Source organism: Arachis ipaensis, chromosome B4 (assembly GCF_059453495.1).
Source record: "Arachis ipaensis isolate K30076 ecotype BB chromosome B4, ASM5945349v1, whole genome shotgun sequence".
NCBI classification, from domain to species: Eukaryota; Viridiplantae; Streptophyta; class Magnoliopsida; order Fabales; family Fabaceae; genus Arachis; species Arachis ipaensis.
This window is the reverse complement of record NC_142439.1, coordinates 91,388,625-91,402,627: the sequence shown is the minus strand read 5'-3', so window position 1 is coordinate 91,402,627 and position 14,003 is coordinate 91,388,625. Positions and strand designations below refer to the sequence as shown.

General features: G+C 39.3%; 1 non-coding gene across 1 annotated transcript; it reads left to right on the top strand.

The window, feature by feature from the left end:
- Nucleotides 1–1,219: 1,219 nt before the first annotated feature.
- On the top strand, nt 1,220–1,326 carry LOC148568346 (small nucleolar RNA R71). The gene has a single exon (XR_015882552.1). It is a non-coding gene; the product is annotated as a small nucleolar RNA R71 (small nucleolar RNA).
- The last annotated feature ends 12,677 nt before the right edge of the window (nt 1,327–14,003 follow it).

Below are 14,003 nucleotides of genomic sequence, written 5' to 3'. Positions count from 1 at the left end.
TTTTGTAGGCAGCTCTGGTTGAATGAGAGCACTGCACTCCTTGTTCATCACCATGGTTTGTCCTCCCTTGAGTGAGCTTTTCCTGGTCAGCAGCTCCTTCATATACTTGATGTATGAGGGCATTTGTTTGAGAGCCTTGATGAATGGTATATTCACATGGAGGGATGCAAATATGTCAAGAAACCTTGAGTATATTCTCTTTTCTACACCACCATTTAGTAATTGGGGAAAGTGTGCATAGAGCCTCAGCAACTCTTTCTGCGTAATTGTGGTTTCTTGAGGATTCTCTTCCTGCTTTCCTTCTGATGAATCTTCAGATTGTTCTGATGGTTTGTTCAGCTCTTCCTCAGTCTCCTTATCACTTATAGTAACCATCTTGCAATCTTTCCATCTAACTTTATTTGCTTCACCTCTTGGATTTTTCTCTGTGTCACTTGGGAAGCTATCAGTAGGTTTGGAAATCTTCTCAGATAGGTATCCCACTTGAAATTCCAGCTTCTTGATGGTGTCTCCCTGATTCTTGATATTGGCTCGCACCTCCTCTTTGAACACCTTGTTATCTTGAATCTCCTTGCATATGCCTTCAAGTAGAGTCTCAATCCTTGATGGTCTTTCTTTCGATGATGGAGAGTTGAGATTGGAGGGATGAGAAGGGTTATTTTGGTTTTGGTAATGATGTGGAGAGGTGTTGTTAGGGTTGTGTTGATATGATCTCTGTGTGGAATGTTGGTGAGCTGTATTGTTGTTGGGGTTGCGACGTCTCTGATCTTGGCCTTGATCTTGTTGATTTCCCCACCCAAAGTTTGGGTGGTTCCTCCAACCAGGATTATATGGTTTGGAGTATGGGTCATGGTGCTGCCTGGGTGAATTCCCAATGTAGTTGGCTTGTTCCTGATCACCCTCTGCTTCTTCATTCACTCCTTCTTGGGTTGCTGCTACTTGATTCCTCTCCATCTTCTTGGTGAAGTCAGCTAATTGCTTGGTAATCATCTTGTTTTGAGCTAGCAGTGCATCCACATTGTTTAACTCCATCACTCCTCTAGTGTTGCCTCTTTCAGAAGCATAGAAGTAGTCATTCTCTGCTACAGTCTCAATGACATCTATGGCTTCTTCAATGGTCTTCTTCTTGTTCAGAGATCCCCTAGATGAATGGTCTACTGCCTTCTTTGATTTAGATGAAAGACCTTCATAGAAAATGTGCAACTGTACCCATTCATTGAACATATCTTGCGGGCATCTTCTTGTCAGGTCCTTAAACCTCTCCCATGCTTCATATAGAGTCTCACCATCTTGCTGCCTAAAGGTTTGTACCTCAGCTCTCAACCTGTTGATCTGTTGAGGAGGATAGAATCTTGCCAAGAACTTGTTCACCACATCTTCCCAGGTTGCTAAACTCTCCTTCGGAAAGGATTTCAGCAATTTAGATGCTTTGTCCTTGAGTGAGAAGGGAAACAGAAGTAGTCTATAGGTGTCAGGATGAACACCATCCAACTTCATAGTTTCGCATATCCTCAGGAAGGTGGTTAGATGTTGATTGGGGTCTTCTAGGACACTTCCTCCGAATGAACAATTGTTCTGAACAAGGGTGATGAGCTGTGGCTTTAGTTCAAAGTTGTTGGCATGTATGGTTGGCCTTTGGATGCTACTCCCACAGTTTCCTGGGTTTGGGTTGATGTAAGAACCCAGAACTCTTCTCTCTTGCCAGCCTGATGTGCTGGACCTTCTCTGCCATGGTTGTGAGCCTTTTTTTCATGATGGTTTTCCATATTCTCATCCATGTCTGGTTCAAAGTACTCTTCCTCTTCCTCAGCACCAACTGCTCTCTTTCCTCTTGCTTCCCTCCTTAATCTAAGGAAGGTCCTCTCAGGTTCAGAATCAAAGGAAGTTGAAGCCCCGCTTCTTCTACCTGTCATACAACCAACAAGGAACAAGCAAGAGAGATAGATGAAAACAGTAATTTCTACAGAAATGCTGTTAGTGTGAGTGATGCAATATATCAAACAGTTAGTGAGTTAGTGATTGAATTGTAAACAACTAAGAAAATGGGTAGGGGAAAGGGAAGAAAATAGCCAAATAGAAAGTAAATTACTCAAATAAACTTAAATCAAACAAAATAAAAACAAATGCTCAATCTAGTTATCCACCAATTTAATCAATGTAGATAAAAAAAATCAATCCCCGGCAACGGCGCCATAAACTTAATGCACGGAAACTTGTCCTTTAACAAATCTCCCTTGGCAAGTATACCGAATTGTCGTCAAGTAAAAACTCACAATAGAGTGAGGTCGAATCCCACAGGGATTGATTGGTCAAGCAACTTTAATTGGAAGAAGGTTCTAGTTGAGCTAAGCAAAAATTGGGTTGAGAATTGCAGGAAATTAAATGGCGGGAAAGTAAATTGCAGAAAATAAATGACGGAAGGTAAATTGCAGAATCTTAAATGGGGAAGGGGAGTTTAGCATGAAAGTAAATAGCAAAAAGTAAAGAGAATGGGTAAGATCAGAAATGGGGAGTTCATTGGGCTTAGGAGATGTTGCATTCTCCGGATCAAGTTCATTTTCATCTCTTCCTCAATCAATGCATTCATTGATCTCCTTGGCAATCTTAAGTGATTGAATTCCAATTCCTTGGTAATTCAATCTCTCAAATAAGATCAATAGCCAATTCCTTGGTCTAATTGCTCATGAGAAAAGATGAAGTGTGGTCACTTATTATACCACATGTATTTCCAAATCAAAGTATTGGGAGAATTATATGTCACCATATCCGCCCAAACCCCAATTTGGTTCAACATGAGAAAGCAATTCTAGCATGATCTCTTCATTCCTCTTCCAAGGTTCAGAAGAGATCCAAGTATGAATAGCTTCTTTTTCAAGATAACTACTCAATTGGATGAAGATTGAAAGCTTTCTAGTAAAATCAAGAGAAAAGAGAGAAGAAGGATAATGAAAACTATTATTGATCCATCAAATTACAACAGAGCTCCATAACCCAATGAAAGGGGTTTAGTTGTTCATAGCTCTGGGAATGAAAAGCATAGATGGAGAGTACATTCTCATAATTAAACTAAAAGTTGCAGAGAAAGTAAAATACAGAGAGTAATTCTAATAATGCCAAAAAGCTCTTCCCTTTTTCTAATTCAAAACTACCCCTATATATACTACTCTTCTGATCTTCTAGTTGGTTCTTCAATTCTTGGATATGGGACTTTGGATCTTGAGTTTGAAGCAGTTATCCTCTTCAGTGGGCTTTGCTTTACTTACAGAGAGAATGTGTGAAGCAGGCAGGGACTTTAGCTTAGGACGTTAGTGGCGTTAACGTTAAGTGAAAGTGTGGGTTTGAGAACGTTAGTGACAATCACCTTTTTCACTAATGTTCCTAACCCAGGGATGATCTACGTTAACTTCAACGTTAGTGGCACCAACGTGACCACTAACGTTGCCTCTTGGTCCTTCGCACACGTTATTGGGACTTACCTTTTCCAATAACGTTGAGAGTCCTCCCTTCCCCCTACATTAGAGTTCACGTTAGTGTGGCTAACGTGACCTTTAACGTAGGCTTGCCAAATCTTCGAGAATGTTAGTGACACTTACCTTTGTCACTAACGTTCCAAAATGCCCCTACTTCCCACATTAGAGTTCACGTTAACTAGGTTAACGTGGCTTCTAACGTGGTAGTGATAGCCATCTCCAACGTTAGTGACAAAGGTGAGTGTCACTAACGTTGGCTCATCATTCTTTCCTCCACGTTAGCTTCCACGTTAACTAAGTTAACGTGGGAGTTAACGTTGCTCATAGTGGCTCATTCCAACGTTAGTGACAAAGGTGGGTGTCACTAACGTTGGCGATTCTTTGCTCCCTCCACGTTAGAGTCCACGTTAACTAAGTTAACGTGGCAACTAACGTGGCTCAAAGTGGCTTAGTCCAACGTTAGTGACAAAGGTGAGTGTCATGATGCCAAGGCATCTTAGGCTAGTTTCACTAGCATTTTTCTGTTATTTTTAGTTGTTTTATGCATTTTCTTGAGCCTTAAGTAATCATTTGGGCCAAATAGTCATGCTTGTCTTAAATCATTCAAACATGAAGATTTTGATGCAAATTCCATGAGTTTTTAGTTATATTCCTTGAATGCTATGAATGAAAGATTTCTCATGAAATTTTGCAAGACTTTGATGCAGTTGTTTGGATGATTTCAGGGAAGAAGAGGCTAGGCAAGGAAGCAACAAAATCAATAAAGGAAGCTTGAATATCACATGTGGAGTTTAAGTTCCAGTTTAAGCTTAAACTGGAGCTTAAACGCCAAAACCATGAGAGCTAAGGAAATGCTGAAAGTGGCGTTTAACCTCCAGTTTAACCTTAAACTGGAAGTTAAACGCCAGAATTAGAAATGCACCAGGGAGCATTTCCACGTTTAAGCTCCAGTTTAACCTTAAACTGGAGCTTAAACGTGTTCGACTATTTTTTCTCCTCCAGGGTTGCTTTCTCATTTCCACGTTTAAGCTTCAGTTTAACCTTAAACTGAAGCTTAAACGTGCTCGAGCTTGTGCCTCCAGGGAGTGCCAGCGTTTAAGCTCCAGTTTAAGCTTAAACTGGAGCTTAAACGTGTTATATGGAACAGCTTGACCATGCCTTCTTCAAACATAAATAACTTGAGCTACAAAACTCCAAATGAGGTGATTCAAAATGCATTGGAAAGAAGACATCTAGAGCTTTCCAAGCATATATGGCATGCATGGTGGATACTAAAAATTGAGGGAGAAAACAGCCCCGTAATGTGCATAGAAGAGCATAGTACCAACATGCAATCAGGCCAGCTGACCTCTTCACCTTCCATGGAGTATAACTCGAGTTGTAGAACTCCAAATGATGCGCTTCCAGTTGCATTAGAAATTAGACATCCAGAGCTTTCCAACGATGTATAGAAGTATGGGGTAGACAATGCAACTGAGCTCCCAAAATTGGCATTTTCGAGCACGTTTAAGTGACTTAAACGTTGGCTTAAACGCTGTCAAACCAACCAGCAACCTTGTCACCTTCAATCAAGCATAACTTGAGCTATAGAGATCCAATTGAGGTGCTTCCAGTTGCGTTAGAAAGCTGACATCCATAGCTTTCCAACGAGGTATAATAGTCTATATTTGGCATCAAATTGGCAAGGTTGACAAGAGAACAAAGTGACGACTCAAGAAAGGGGGGTGCAACGTTTGAGTGTAGTTTAATGGATCATTATCCTTTTTGGATCAATTATGTCACTCTACCCTTCAAGCAAGCAAGGCCCATCAACAACACCAAATCAAGGCCACAAGAATCATCTAGAATAGTTTATTTTCATTTGATTGTAATTTGCTTTGAATTTCATTTTCATTTTGTAATTTAGGGAGCCTATTTAAAGGCCTTAGTTTCTGCATTTGGGAGAAAGGGGGATTGAAGGGGAATCCAGCCCCTGGGGGGGGAACTTGTACACGGAGAACTTGGGATCATTTTCTTTTAGTTTTGGAATTGAATTCAGAGCTATGACTTACTAAACCCCTTTCATTGGGTTAGGGAGCTCTATTGTAATTCAATGAATCAATAATAGTTTTATCTTCTTCTTCAATCTTTTCTCTTGAATTTTGTTAGAAAGCTTCTCGATCTAATTCCATTGGGTAGTTGTCTTGGGAAAGAAACTACCCATAATTGGAATCCTTTGGAACCTTGGGAAAGGAATGGAGGATTCATGCTAGAGAAGCTTTCTCACCGTGAATTGGATTGGGGTTTGGATGGATATTGTGACATGTAATCCTACCAAATTGTGGTTCATGAAACTGTGTGGTATAATCAGAGATCGAGCATCATCTCTTCTTATGAACATTTAAACCAAGGGATTGGGAATTTGTTTGTTTTTAGAGAGAATTGGTGAGCCAAGGGATTGGGATCCAATCATATAAGATTGCCAAGCAAAATTCAATGAATGCATTGGTTGAGGAAGGGATAAAAGTTGTTTTGATTCGGAGATCTCAATATCTCCTAACACCCAATGAACTCCCCATTTCTGATTTACCACTTTCTCTTTACATTCTGCAATTAAATTCATGCAATCACCCCCATCCCTTTTAATTTCAGCAATTTAGCTTCTCGCTCTTTAATTCATGCAATTTTACATTCCGCAATTCTCATCTAAATCTTGATTCCGCTCAACTAGAACATACTTCTAATCCGAATTGCTCACTCAACCAATCCTTGTGGGATTCGACCTCACTCTATTGTGAGTTTTTACTTGACGATAACCGGTGCACTTGCCGGAAGGAATTTTGCCGATCGTGCAATTTCCTAAATCGTAGCATATCAAGTTTATGCACATCAAGTTTATGGCGCCGTTGCCGGGGATTGGTTTTCGATTGACAATTCTCCGATTGGAAGTTAACTAGATTGAGCAATTTTTCTTTTCTTTTGTTAATAGTTTTTGTTTCAGTTTATTACTGCTAATTTCTGCAAATTTTAATTTGTTTTCTTTGCTTATTCACTTGTTAGCATACTAACCACTAGCTGTTTGTGATATTGCCTCACTATGGAATTTCCACTATCTTTGGATGAGTATTGTTTGAGACTGAGCACATTGCAAAAAAGAAAGGAGTATCCATCATCTTTTGGTCAATCAAAATTCATGAGAAACTCTCCACCACCACAGAATGATTCATGTTATTATGCTCATGGTGGGTGGGAGTATCAGGAACAGGAAATGGGGTACTTCCCAGAGCCACAAAATGGTCCATGTTTTGGTGAATTTGATCACTACTCAAGTTGTGGCTGGGAAGATCAAAACCAAAGAGATTTCACTTATTCACACCCCATTCATCAAGAGCCATCACCTCTGAATTATCCAACCTCACCTCCTAGTTTTACATATCCAAATTCTTCATCACTTGAGCATTTCTCAGCACAAAATTCCTTCTCAAATTCATACAATTCATTTCACTATCCACAAGACTCATTCCACTACACACAAGAGTCATACCACTACCAACACTCCAACCAAAGACTCTATCAGCCCACACAAAACACATACTCCCAGCCACCATATCACAGCCAAGATAATCAACCTCATCAACCCAATCCGAACCAATCACTTCATGATCAGTTAACCAGGATAGAAGGAATGCTTGCAACTATGGGCAGAGATGTGGCCGATTTGAAAAGCTTTAAGGAAGAAGTGATATCCAACTTACAAAATCAAGGTGCTGCCATTCAAAAGCTAGAAGCACAAATTGGATATCTATCAAAGCAAATCTCTACCCACAATTCTTCTAGTGATACCATGGCAAACCCAAGGGAGGAATCAGAAGAACAAGAAAGGGAGAAAGTCAATCAAGGGAGATCACACTCCAATGAAACAGAGAGTTGCAAAGAGGAAGGGTTCATTGAACCACAAATTCAGGAAGCTTTTGATGAACAGGATACTCCAACTGTCCAACAACAACCAAGTTCTGAGATCAATGATGTGAAGGCAGTAGAAACAAGCACCAAAATGAGGATTGTGACCGAGAAACAAAGGACCATATCCATGAAGAAGAGAAGGTCGAAGAACAATCCAACTCCTGAGCCAACAAGCAAGTTCACTCAAGCCAATCACAAGGGAAAGCTTACTGGAAAGAGGCATTCACAACAAGGGGCACTAACTAGCTCCTTTATCCACTTGAAGTCATTCCTCTTAACAAACTGGAGGAAGAGGAAGAAAGTCAGGAACAGCATGTCAAGCTAATGACAGTAAACGAGCGTTTGTTGGGAGGCAACCCAACCAAAGGTAGTTTTTCTTTTCTAGTTATTTCAATAAAAGAGTTAAGTAGATTTATCTGTATTGCAAGGAGCTAAGTTTGGTGTTGCACACCAAAACAATTCAAGGGTGAATGTGAGATTCTAAGTTTGGTGTTCTACCAAAAACTTCATTAAAAGCACATTTCTACCTCAGCATGACTAGTCACTAGCTCCAACCAATCAGGGAAACTACTTAAACAATAGTTTAATTTCTAGTTCATAGTTTCTTTTTCTAGTTCATAGTTATTTTCTTAATAAAAGCACATGAGGTTTTCTGCATATGATCCAAATTGCTGCATATGGCAAGGAACTAAGTTTGGTGTTCACACACCAATCTAAGTTCAGAGGCCTACAAACATACATGCATGCTAACCAATTCTCAAAGTGCTTGGGGAACAAGCAACTTCTAATAGCTTTGCAGGAAGACAATCAATCTCATGGAAGGAATATACATCATCATCAAAGAGAACACCAAGGCTAGGAAGGATGATGAACAACAAAGAAGATGCTAAAAGGTTGTATTGTCACTTAATTGCTTGTACTTTGAATTGCTGATATTGGAAGTTTGCATGCACCCCTGCTTTAAGTTTGAGTCATTGCAGTTTTTGTTTGTCTGTTTGTTTAATTTCCAAATAAGTGATAGTCTAAGTGTCTGGATAAACTTCACTTGCTTAAATGTATGCTTGCCATGCTTGTTCTGTTTCCAAAAATAAAAGAAAAGTTTGAACAAAAGTAACTTGGCTCAATTAGTGACAAATCAAGTAGAATTAAAGTGGTGGTATGCATGCTTGATTGTTTAGTCAGATCACTAGAAATAGAGTGTAGAATTATCAATTTTTGTGTAGAAATTGAAAACTGTCTATGGATCTTGATGAATAAATGTCTTTGGCCATGAAAAAGAAAGAAAAAGAAGAAGAAAAAGCCACTGAAAAAGGGCAACCAAAAAGCAAAAAAATTGAGAAAATAAGCTAGGCACCAATGGTTTGAACTTCTGAGACAAATGCCTGTGGTGTTTATGTATTAAGGATATGCTTGGATGAATAGGTTCTGAGGAGTGTTTCAACACTTGGTAACTTGGGTTAACTAACCCGGGATTATCAACCAAAAGTCCATTATCAAGAGCAACCTAAATACAAAACATTTAGTCACACAAAGAGGTGCTGGGCACCAATGTCTCAAGAAGAAATGTGAACTAAAATGCCTGTAGTGGATATGTGTAGTGCACTGATAAGAAAAAGAAAATGCCAAAGGCTTGTGCAACACATGACACTAAGCAAACAAGGAGCAAAGGAGCTCTAAGAAAAAGAAAAGAAAAACAAAGAAGAGAAAAGTGCCAAGGACATAAGAATAACAAGAGGCCATAGCAGTGTTTGATGGATGCAATGAAAAAGTGATAATCTTACTTGATAAGAATGAAAAAGTGATGCTGCAACTTTCTGCATAAAACCCTTCTGATGAACTTCAAGTGCTTACTAATATAGCCAATGTAATTGCTTTCTGTTTCATACTTTCTTCTCAAGTAACTCAGGACTTGCTTAAGGACAAGCAAGTATTAAGTTTGGTGTTGTGATGCCAAGGCATCTTAGGCTAGTTTCACTAGCATTTTTCTGTTATTTTTAGTTGTTTTATGCATTTTCTTGAGCCTTAAGTAATCATTTGGGCCAAATAGTCATGCTTGTCTTAAATCATTCAAACATGAAGATTTTGATGCAAATTCCATGAGTTTTTAGTTATATTCCTTGAATGCTATGAATGAAAGATTTCTCATGAAATTTTGCAAGACTTTGATGCAGTTGTTTGGATGATTTCAGGGAAGAAGAGGCTAGGCAAGGAAGCAACAAAATCAATAAAGGAAGCTTGAATATCACATGTGGAGTTTAAGTTCCAGTTTAAGCTTAAACTGGAGCTTAAACGCCAAAACCATGAGAGCTAAGGAAATGCTGAAAGTGGCGTTTAACCTCCAGTTTAACCTTAAACTGGAAGTTAAACGCCAGAATTAGAAATGCACCAGGGAGCATTTCCACGTTTAAGCTCCAGTTTAACCTTAAACTGGAGCTTAAACGTGTTCGACTATTTTTTCTCCTCCAGGGTTGCTTTCTCATTTCCACGTTTAAGCTTCAGTTTAACCTTAAACTGAAGCTTAAACGTGCTCGAGCTTGTGCCTCCAGGGAGTGCCAGCGTTTAAGCTCTAGTTTAAGCTTAAACTGGAGCTTAAACGTGTTATATGGAACAGCTTGACCATGCCTTCTTCAAACATAAATAACTTGAGCTACAAAACTCCAAATGAGGTGATTTAAAATGCATTGGAAAGAAGACATCTAGAGCTTTCCAAGCATATATGGCATGCATGGTGGATACTAAAAATTGAGGGAGAAAACAGCCCCGTAATGTGCATAGAAGAGCATAGTACCAACATGCAATCAGGCCAGCTGACCTCTTCACCTTCCATGGAGTATAACTCGAGTTGTAGAACTCCAAATGATGCGCTTCCAGTTGCATTAGAAATTAGACATCCAGAGCTTTCCAACGATGTATAGAAGTATGGGGTAGACAATGCAACTGAGCTCCCAAAATTGGCATTTTCGAGCACGTTTAAGTGACTTAAACGTTGGCTTAAACGCTGTCAAACCAACCAGCAACCTTGTCACCTTCAATCAAGCATAACTTGAGCTATAGAGATCCAATTGAGGTGCTTCCAGTTGCGTTAGAAAGCTGACATCCATAGCTTTCCAACGAGGTATAATAGTCTATATTTGGCATCAAATTGGCAAGGTTGACAAGAGAACAAAGTGACGACTCAAGAAAGGGGGGTGCAACGTTTGAGTGTAGTTTAATGGATCATTATCCTTTTTGGATCAATTATGTCACTCTACCCTTCAAGCAAGCAAGGCCCATCAACAACACCAAATCAAGGCCACAAGAATCATCTAGAATAGTTTATTTTCATTTGATTGTAATTTGCTTTGAATTTCATTTTCATTTTGTAATTTAGGGAGCCTATTTAAAGGCCTTAGTTTCTGCATTTGGGAGAAAGGGGGATTGAAGGGGAATCCAGCCCCTGGGGGGGGGGGAACTTGTACACGGAGAACTTGGGATCATTTTCTTTTAGTTTTGGAATTGAATTCAGAGCTATGACTCACTAAACCCCTTTCATTGGGTTAGGGAGCTCTATTGTAATTCAATGAATCAATAATAGTTTTATCTTCTTCTTCAATCTTTTCTCTTGAATTTTGTTAGAAAGCTTCTCGATCTAATTCCATTGGGTAGTTGTCTTGGGAAAGAAACTACCCATAATTGGAATCCTTCGGAACCTTGGGAAAGGAATGGAGGATTCATGCTAGAGAAGCTTTCTCACGGTGAATTGGATTGGGGTTTGGATGGATATTGTGACATGTAATCCTACCAAATTGTGGTTCATGAAACTGTGTGGTATAATCAGAGATCGAGCATCATCTCTTCTTATGAACATTTAAACCAAGGGATTGGGAATTTGTTTGTTTTTAGAGAGAATTGGTGAGCCAAGGGATTGGGATCCAATCATATAAGATTGCCAAGCAAAATTCAATGAATGCATTGGTTGAGGAAGGGATAAAAGTTGTTTTGATTCGGAGATCTCAATATCTCCTAACACCCAATGAACTCCCCATTTCTGATTTACCACTTTCTCTTTACATTCTGCAATTAAATTCATGCAATCACCCCCATCCCTTTTAATTTCAGCAATTTAGCTTCTCGCTCTTTAATTCATGCAATTTTACATTCCGCAATTCTCATCTAAATCTTGATTCCGCTCAACTAGAACATACTTCTAATCCGAATTGCTCACTCAACCAATCCTTGTGGGATTCGACCTCTCTCTATTGTGAGTTTTTACTTGACGATAACCGGTGCACTTGCCGGAAGGAATTTTGCCGATCGTGCAATTTCCTAAATCGTAGCATATCAAGTTTATGCACATCATGTCACTAACGTTGGCCATTCTTTTGCTTCCCCACATTAGAGTCTACGTTAATTGAGTTAACGTGGCTCTTAACGTGGCCAATATGAGCATGGTCCAACGTTAGTGACAAAGGTGAGTGTCACTAACGTTGGCTTCCTTTTCTTCTTCCACGTTAACTACCACGTTAATGTAGTTAACGTGGCAATTAACGTGGGCTATGATGGCTTCGAGGACGTTATTGGCGATTACTTTTCTCATTAACGTTGCAAGCTAGCTCCCCATCCACGTTAGAGGTCACATTAGTTAGACTAACATGGCTGCTAACATGGTTCTTCCTTGCTTCCTTTGTCCTGAAATCAAGCAGTAGAGTGCATCAAAGTTCTAGTCCAAGTCATGAGACATGCATCATCCAATTTTTCATTTAATTCATGCATAATTCTCATGAAATTATGTAAAGTGCAAAATGTTTGCTTGAATCAAGATGTAAGTGAAATTCTACCCAAAACTTGCTTATTTCCTAAGAAAGTGCATGAAACTACCCTAAAACCATAAAGAAAAGGTCAGTGAAACTGGCCAAAATGCCCTGGCATCAACTACAAGAGATTAACAACAATCAAACAATTGACAAGTAGGAACATGAGTTACCTCAATGCATTAATGAAAATAGAAGTAATAACATCCAAAAGTTAAGATCCACAAGTAACTTGAACAACAAGAACTAAATTGAGAGTAGGAGAGTTTAGATCCACAACTTGAAACAATGTAGAAGTGAATTAACAATAGATCTCACCAATGAATCCAAGAGAATTCCAAATTGAGAAGCAAAACTCTAGAGAGAATCTAGAGTTTCTCTCTCTACAAAATGTAACTTCCAAAACTAACTAGAAAATATCTAAAAATGAGTGAATCAATTAGAGTCCATTCATCCCTTGGTCTTCCTATGGGTTTTGGTGCCAAAATTAGTTCCAATTGGGCTCCACAGCTCCTGTGAAATCGCTCAGCATGTTTTCACTAAAATAAAATCACTTGCTAGCACCGACGCGTACGCGTACAGCACGCGTGCGAATCCCTGGGGTTTTACAATCCACGTGCATGCACAAAGCACGCGTGCGCGTCCATGAGGTTCTGGGCCAGCCATGCGAACGCGCCGGCTTCTAGCTTGGCTTCTTCGTGCCGATCTTGGTAGCGCGCATCCACGCGTACGCGTCGCTGCTCAAACTCCAAATATCCAATTTCCATGCTCCTTCCATTCATGCATGGTTCCTTCCTCTCTTCTAGGCCATCCTTGCCCTAAAAACTCTGAAATCACTTAACGCACAGATCACGGTATCGAATGGTAATAGGAGAGGATTCAAATATGGCATATTTAGTGTGAAAGAGGCATGTTTTCATCCATGAAGCAAAATCGGGAAGGAAACACAAAACCATGCATTTTCTATGAATAAGTGTGAAAGAATATTGATAAAATCCTCAAAATCCATACAAGATAAACCCTAAAAAGGGGTTTATCAACGGTCCCGAGAAGCCAGAGGCATTCCAAAACACCAACAACTCATATCAAATCCTAGAATTTACACTAAACCAGAAATACGGTGACTATAACAAAGGATTTTAATCTAACCTTTCGTTTTTTATTCTCTATAAACCTCCAAATCACCAAGTAGAACAAACCTCAATGCCTCCTTCACCAGCATAAGGGATCTCTCAGAAATAAATACAAATAAGACAAACAAGGAAAACACAGATATAGATAGCAGATACAACAAATAGATCAGGTAGCAGTTAAATACAGTTAAGCAAATAGGCAAGCCAAAACAAATGCATACTAAAAAAAACCTACAAGTGCATATGATGCATGTCTACCCTAAGAACGATGAGTCTCATCTGTCGATTATATAGCAAAAATCCAACATATCTGGTAGCTAACCCGAACATTGTCTCTCTATTGCACATTAACATCTCAGCACATTAGCTGGCCATTAGAGGGAGAGTGCCTTATCACCATCAGCAGGAATACGTGTCCTGTCACCGAAAGGAGGGAATATGTACCTATCTACAGGTGGCAAGCAGGGAAACCCTGATGCCAGGGCATCTTAGCCTAGTTTCACTAGCCTTTTTCTTTGTTTTTAATAGGTTTTATGCACTTTCTTGAGTCATAAGTAAGCCATTAGGGTAGAAATTCATGTATGCATATGTTCATTCAACCATGAGTATTTTAATGTAATTTCATGATGATATATGCTATGATTACTTGTATGCTAAGAATGATAAGA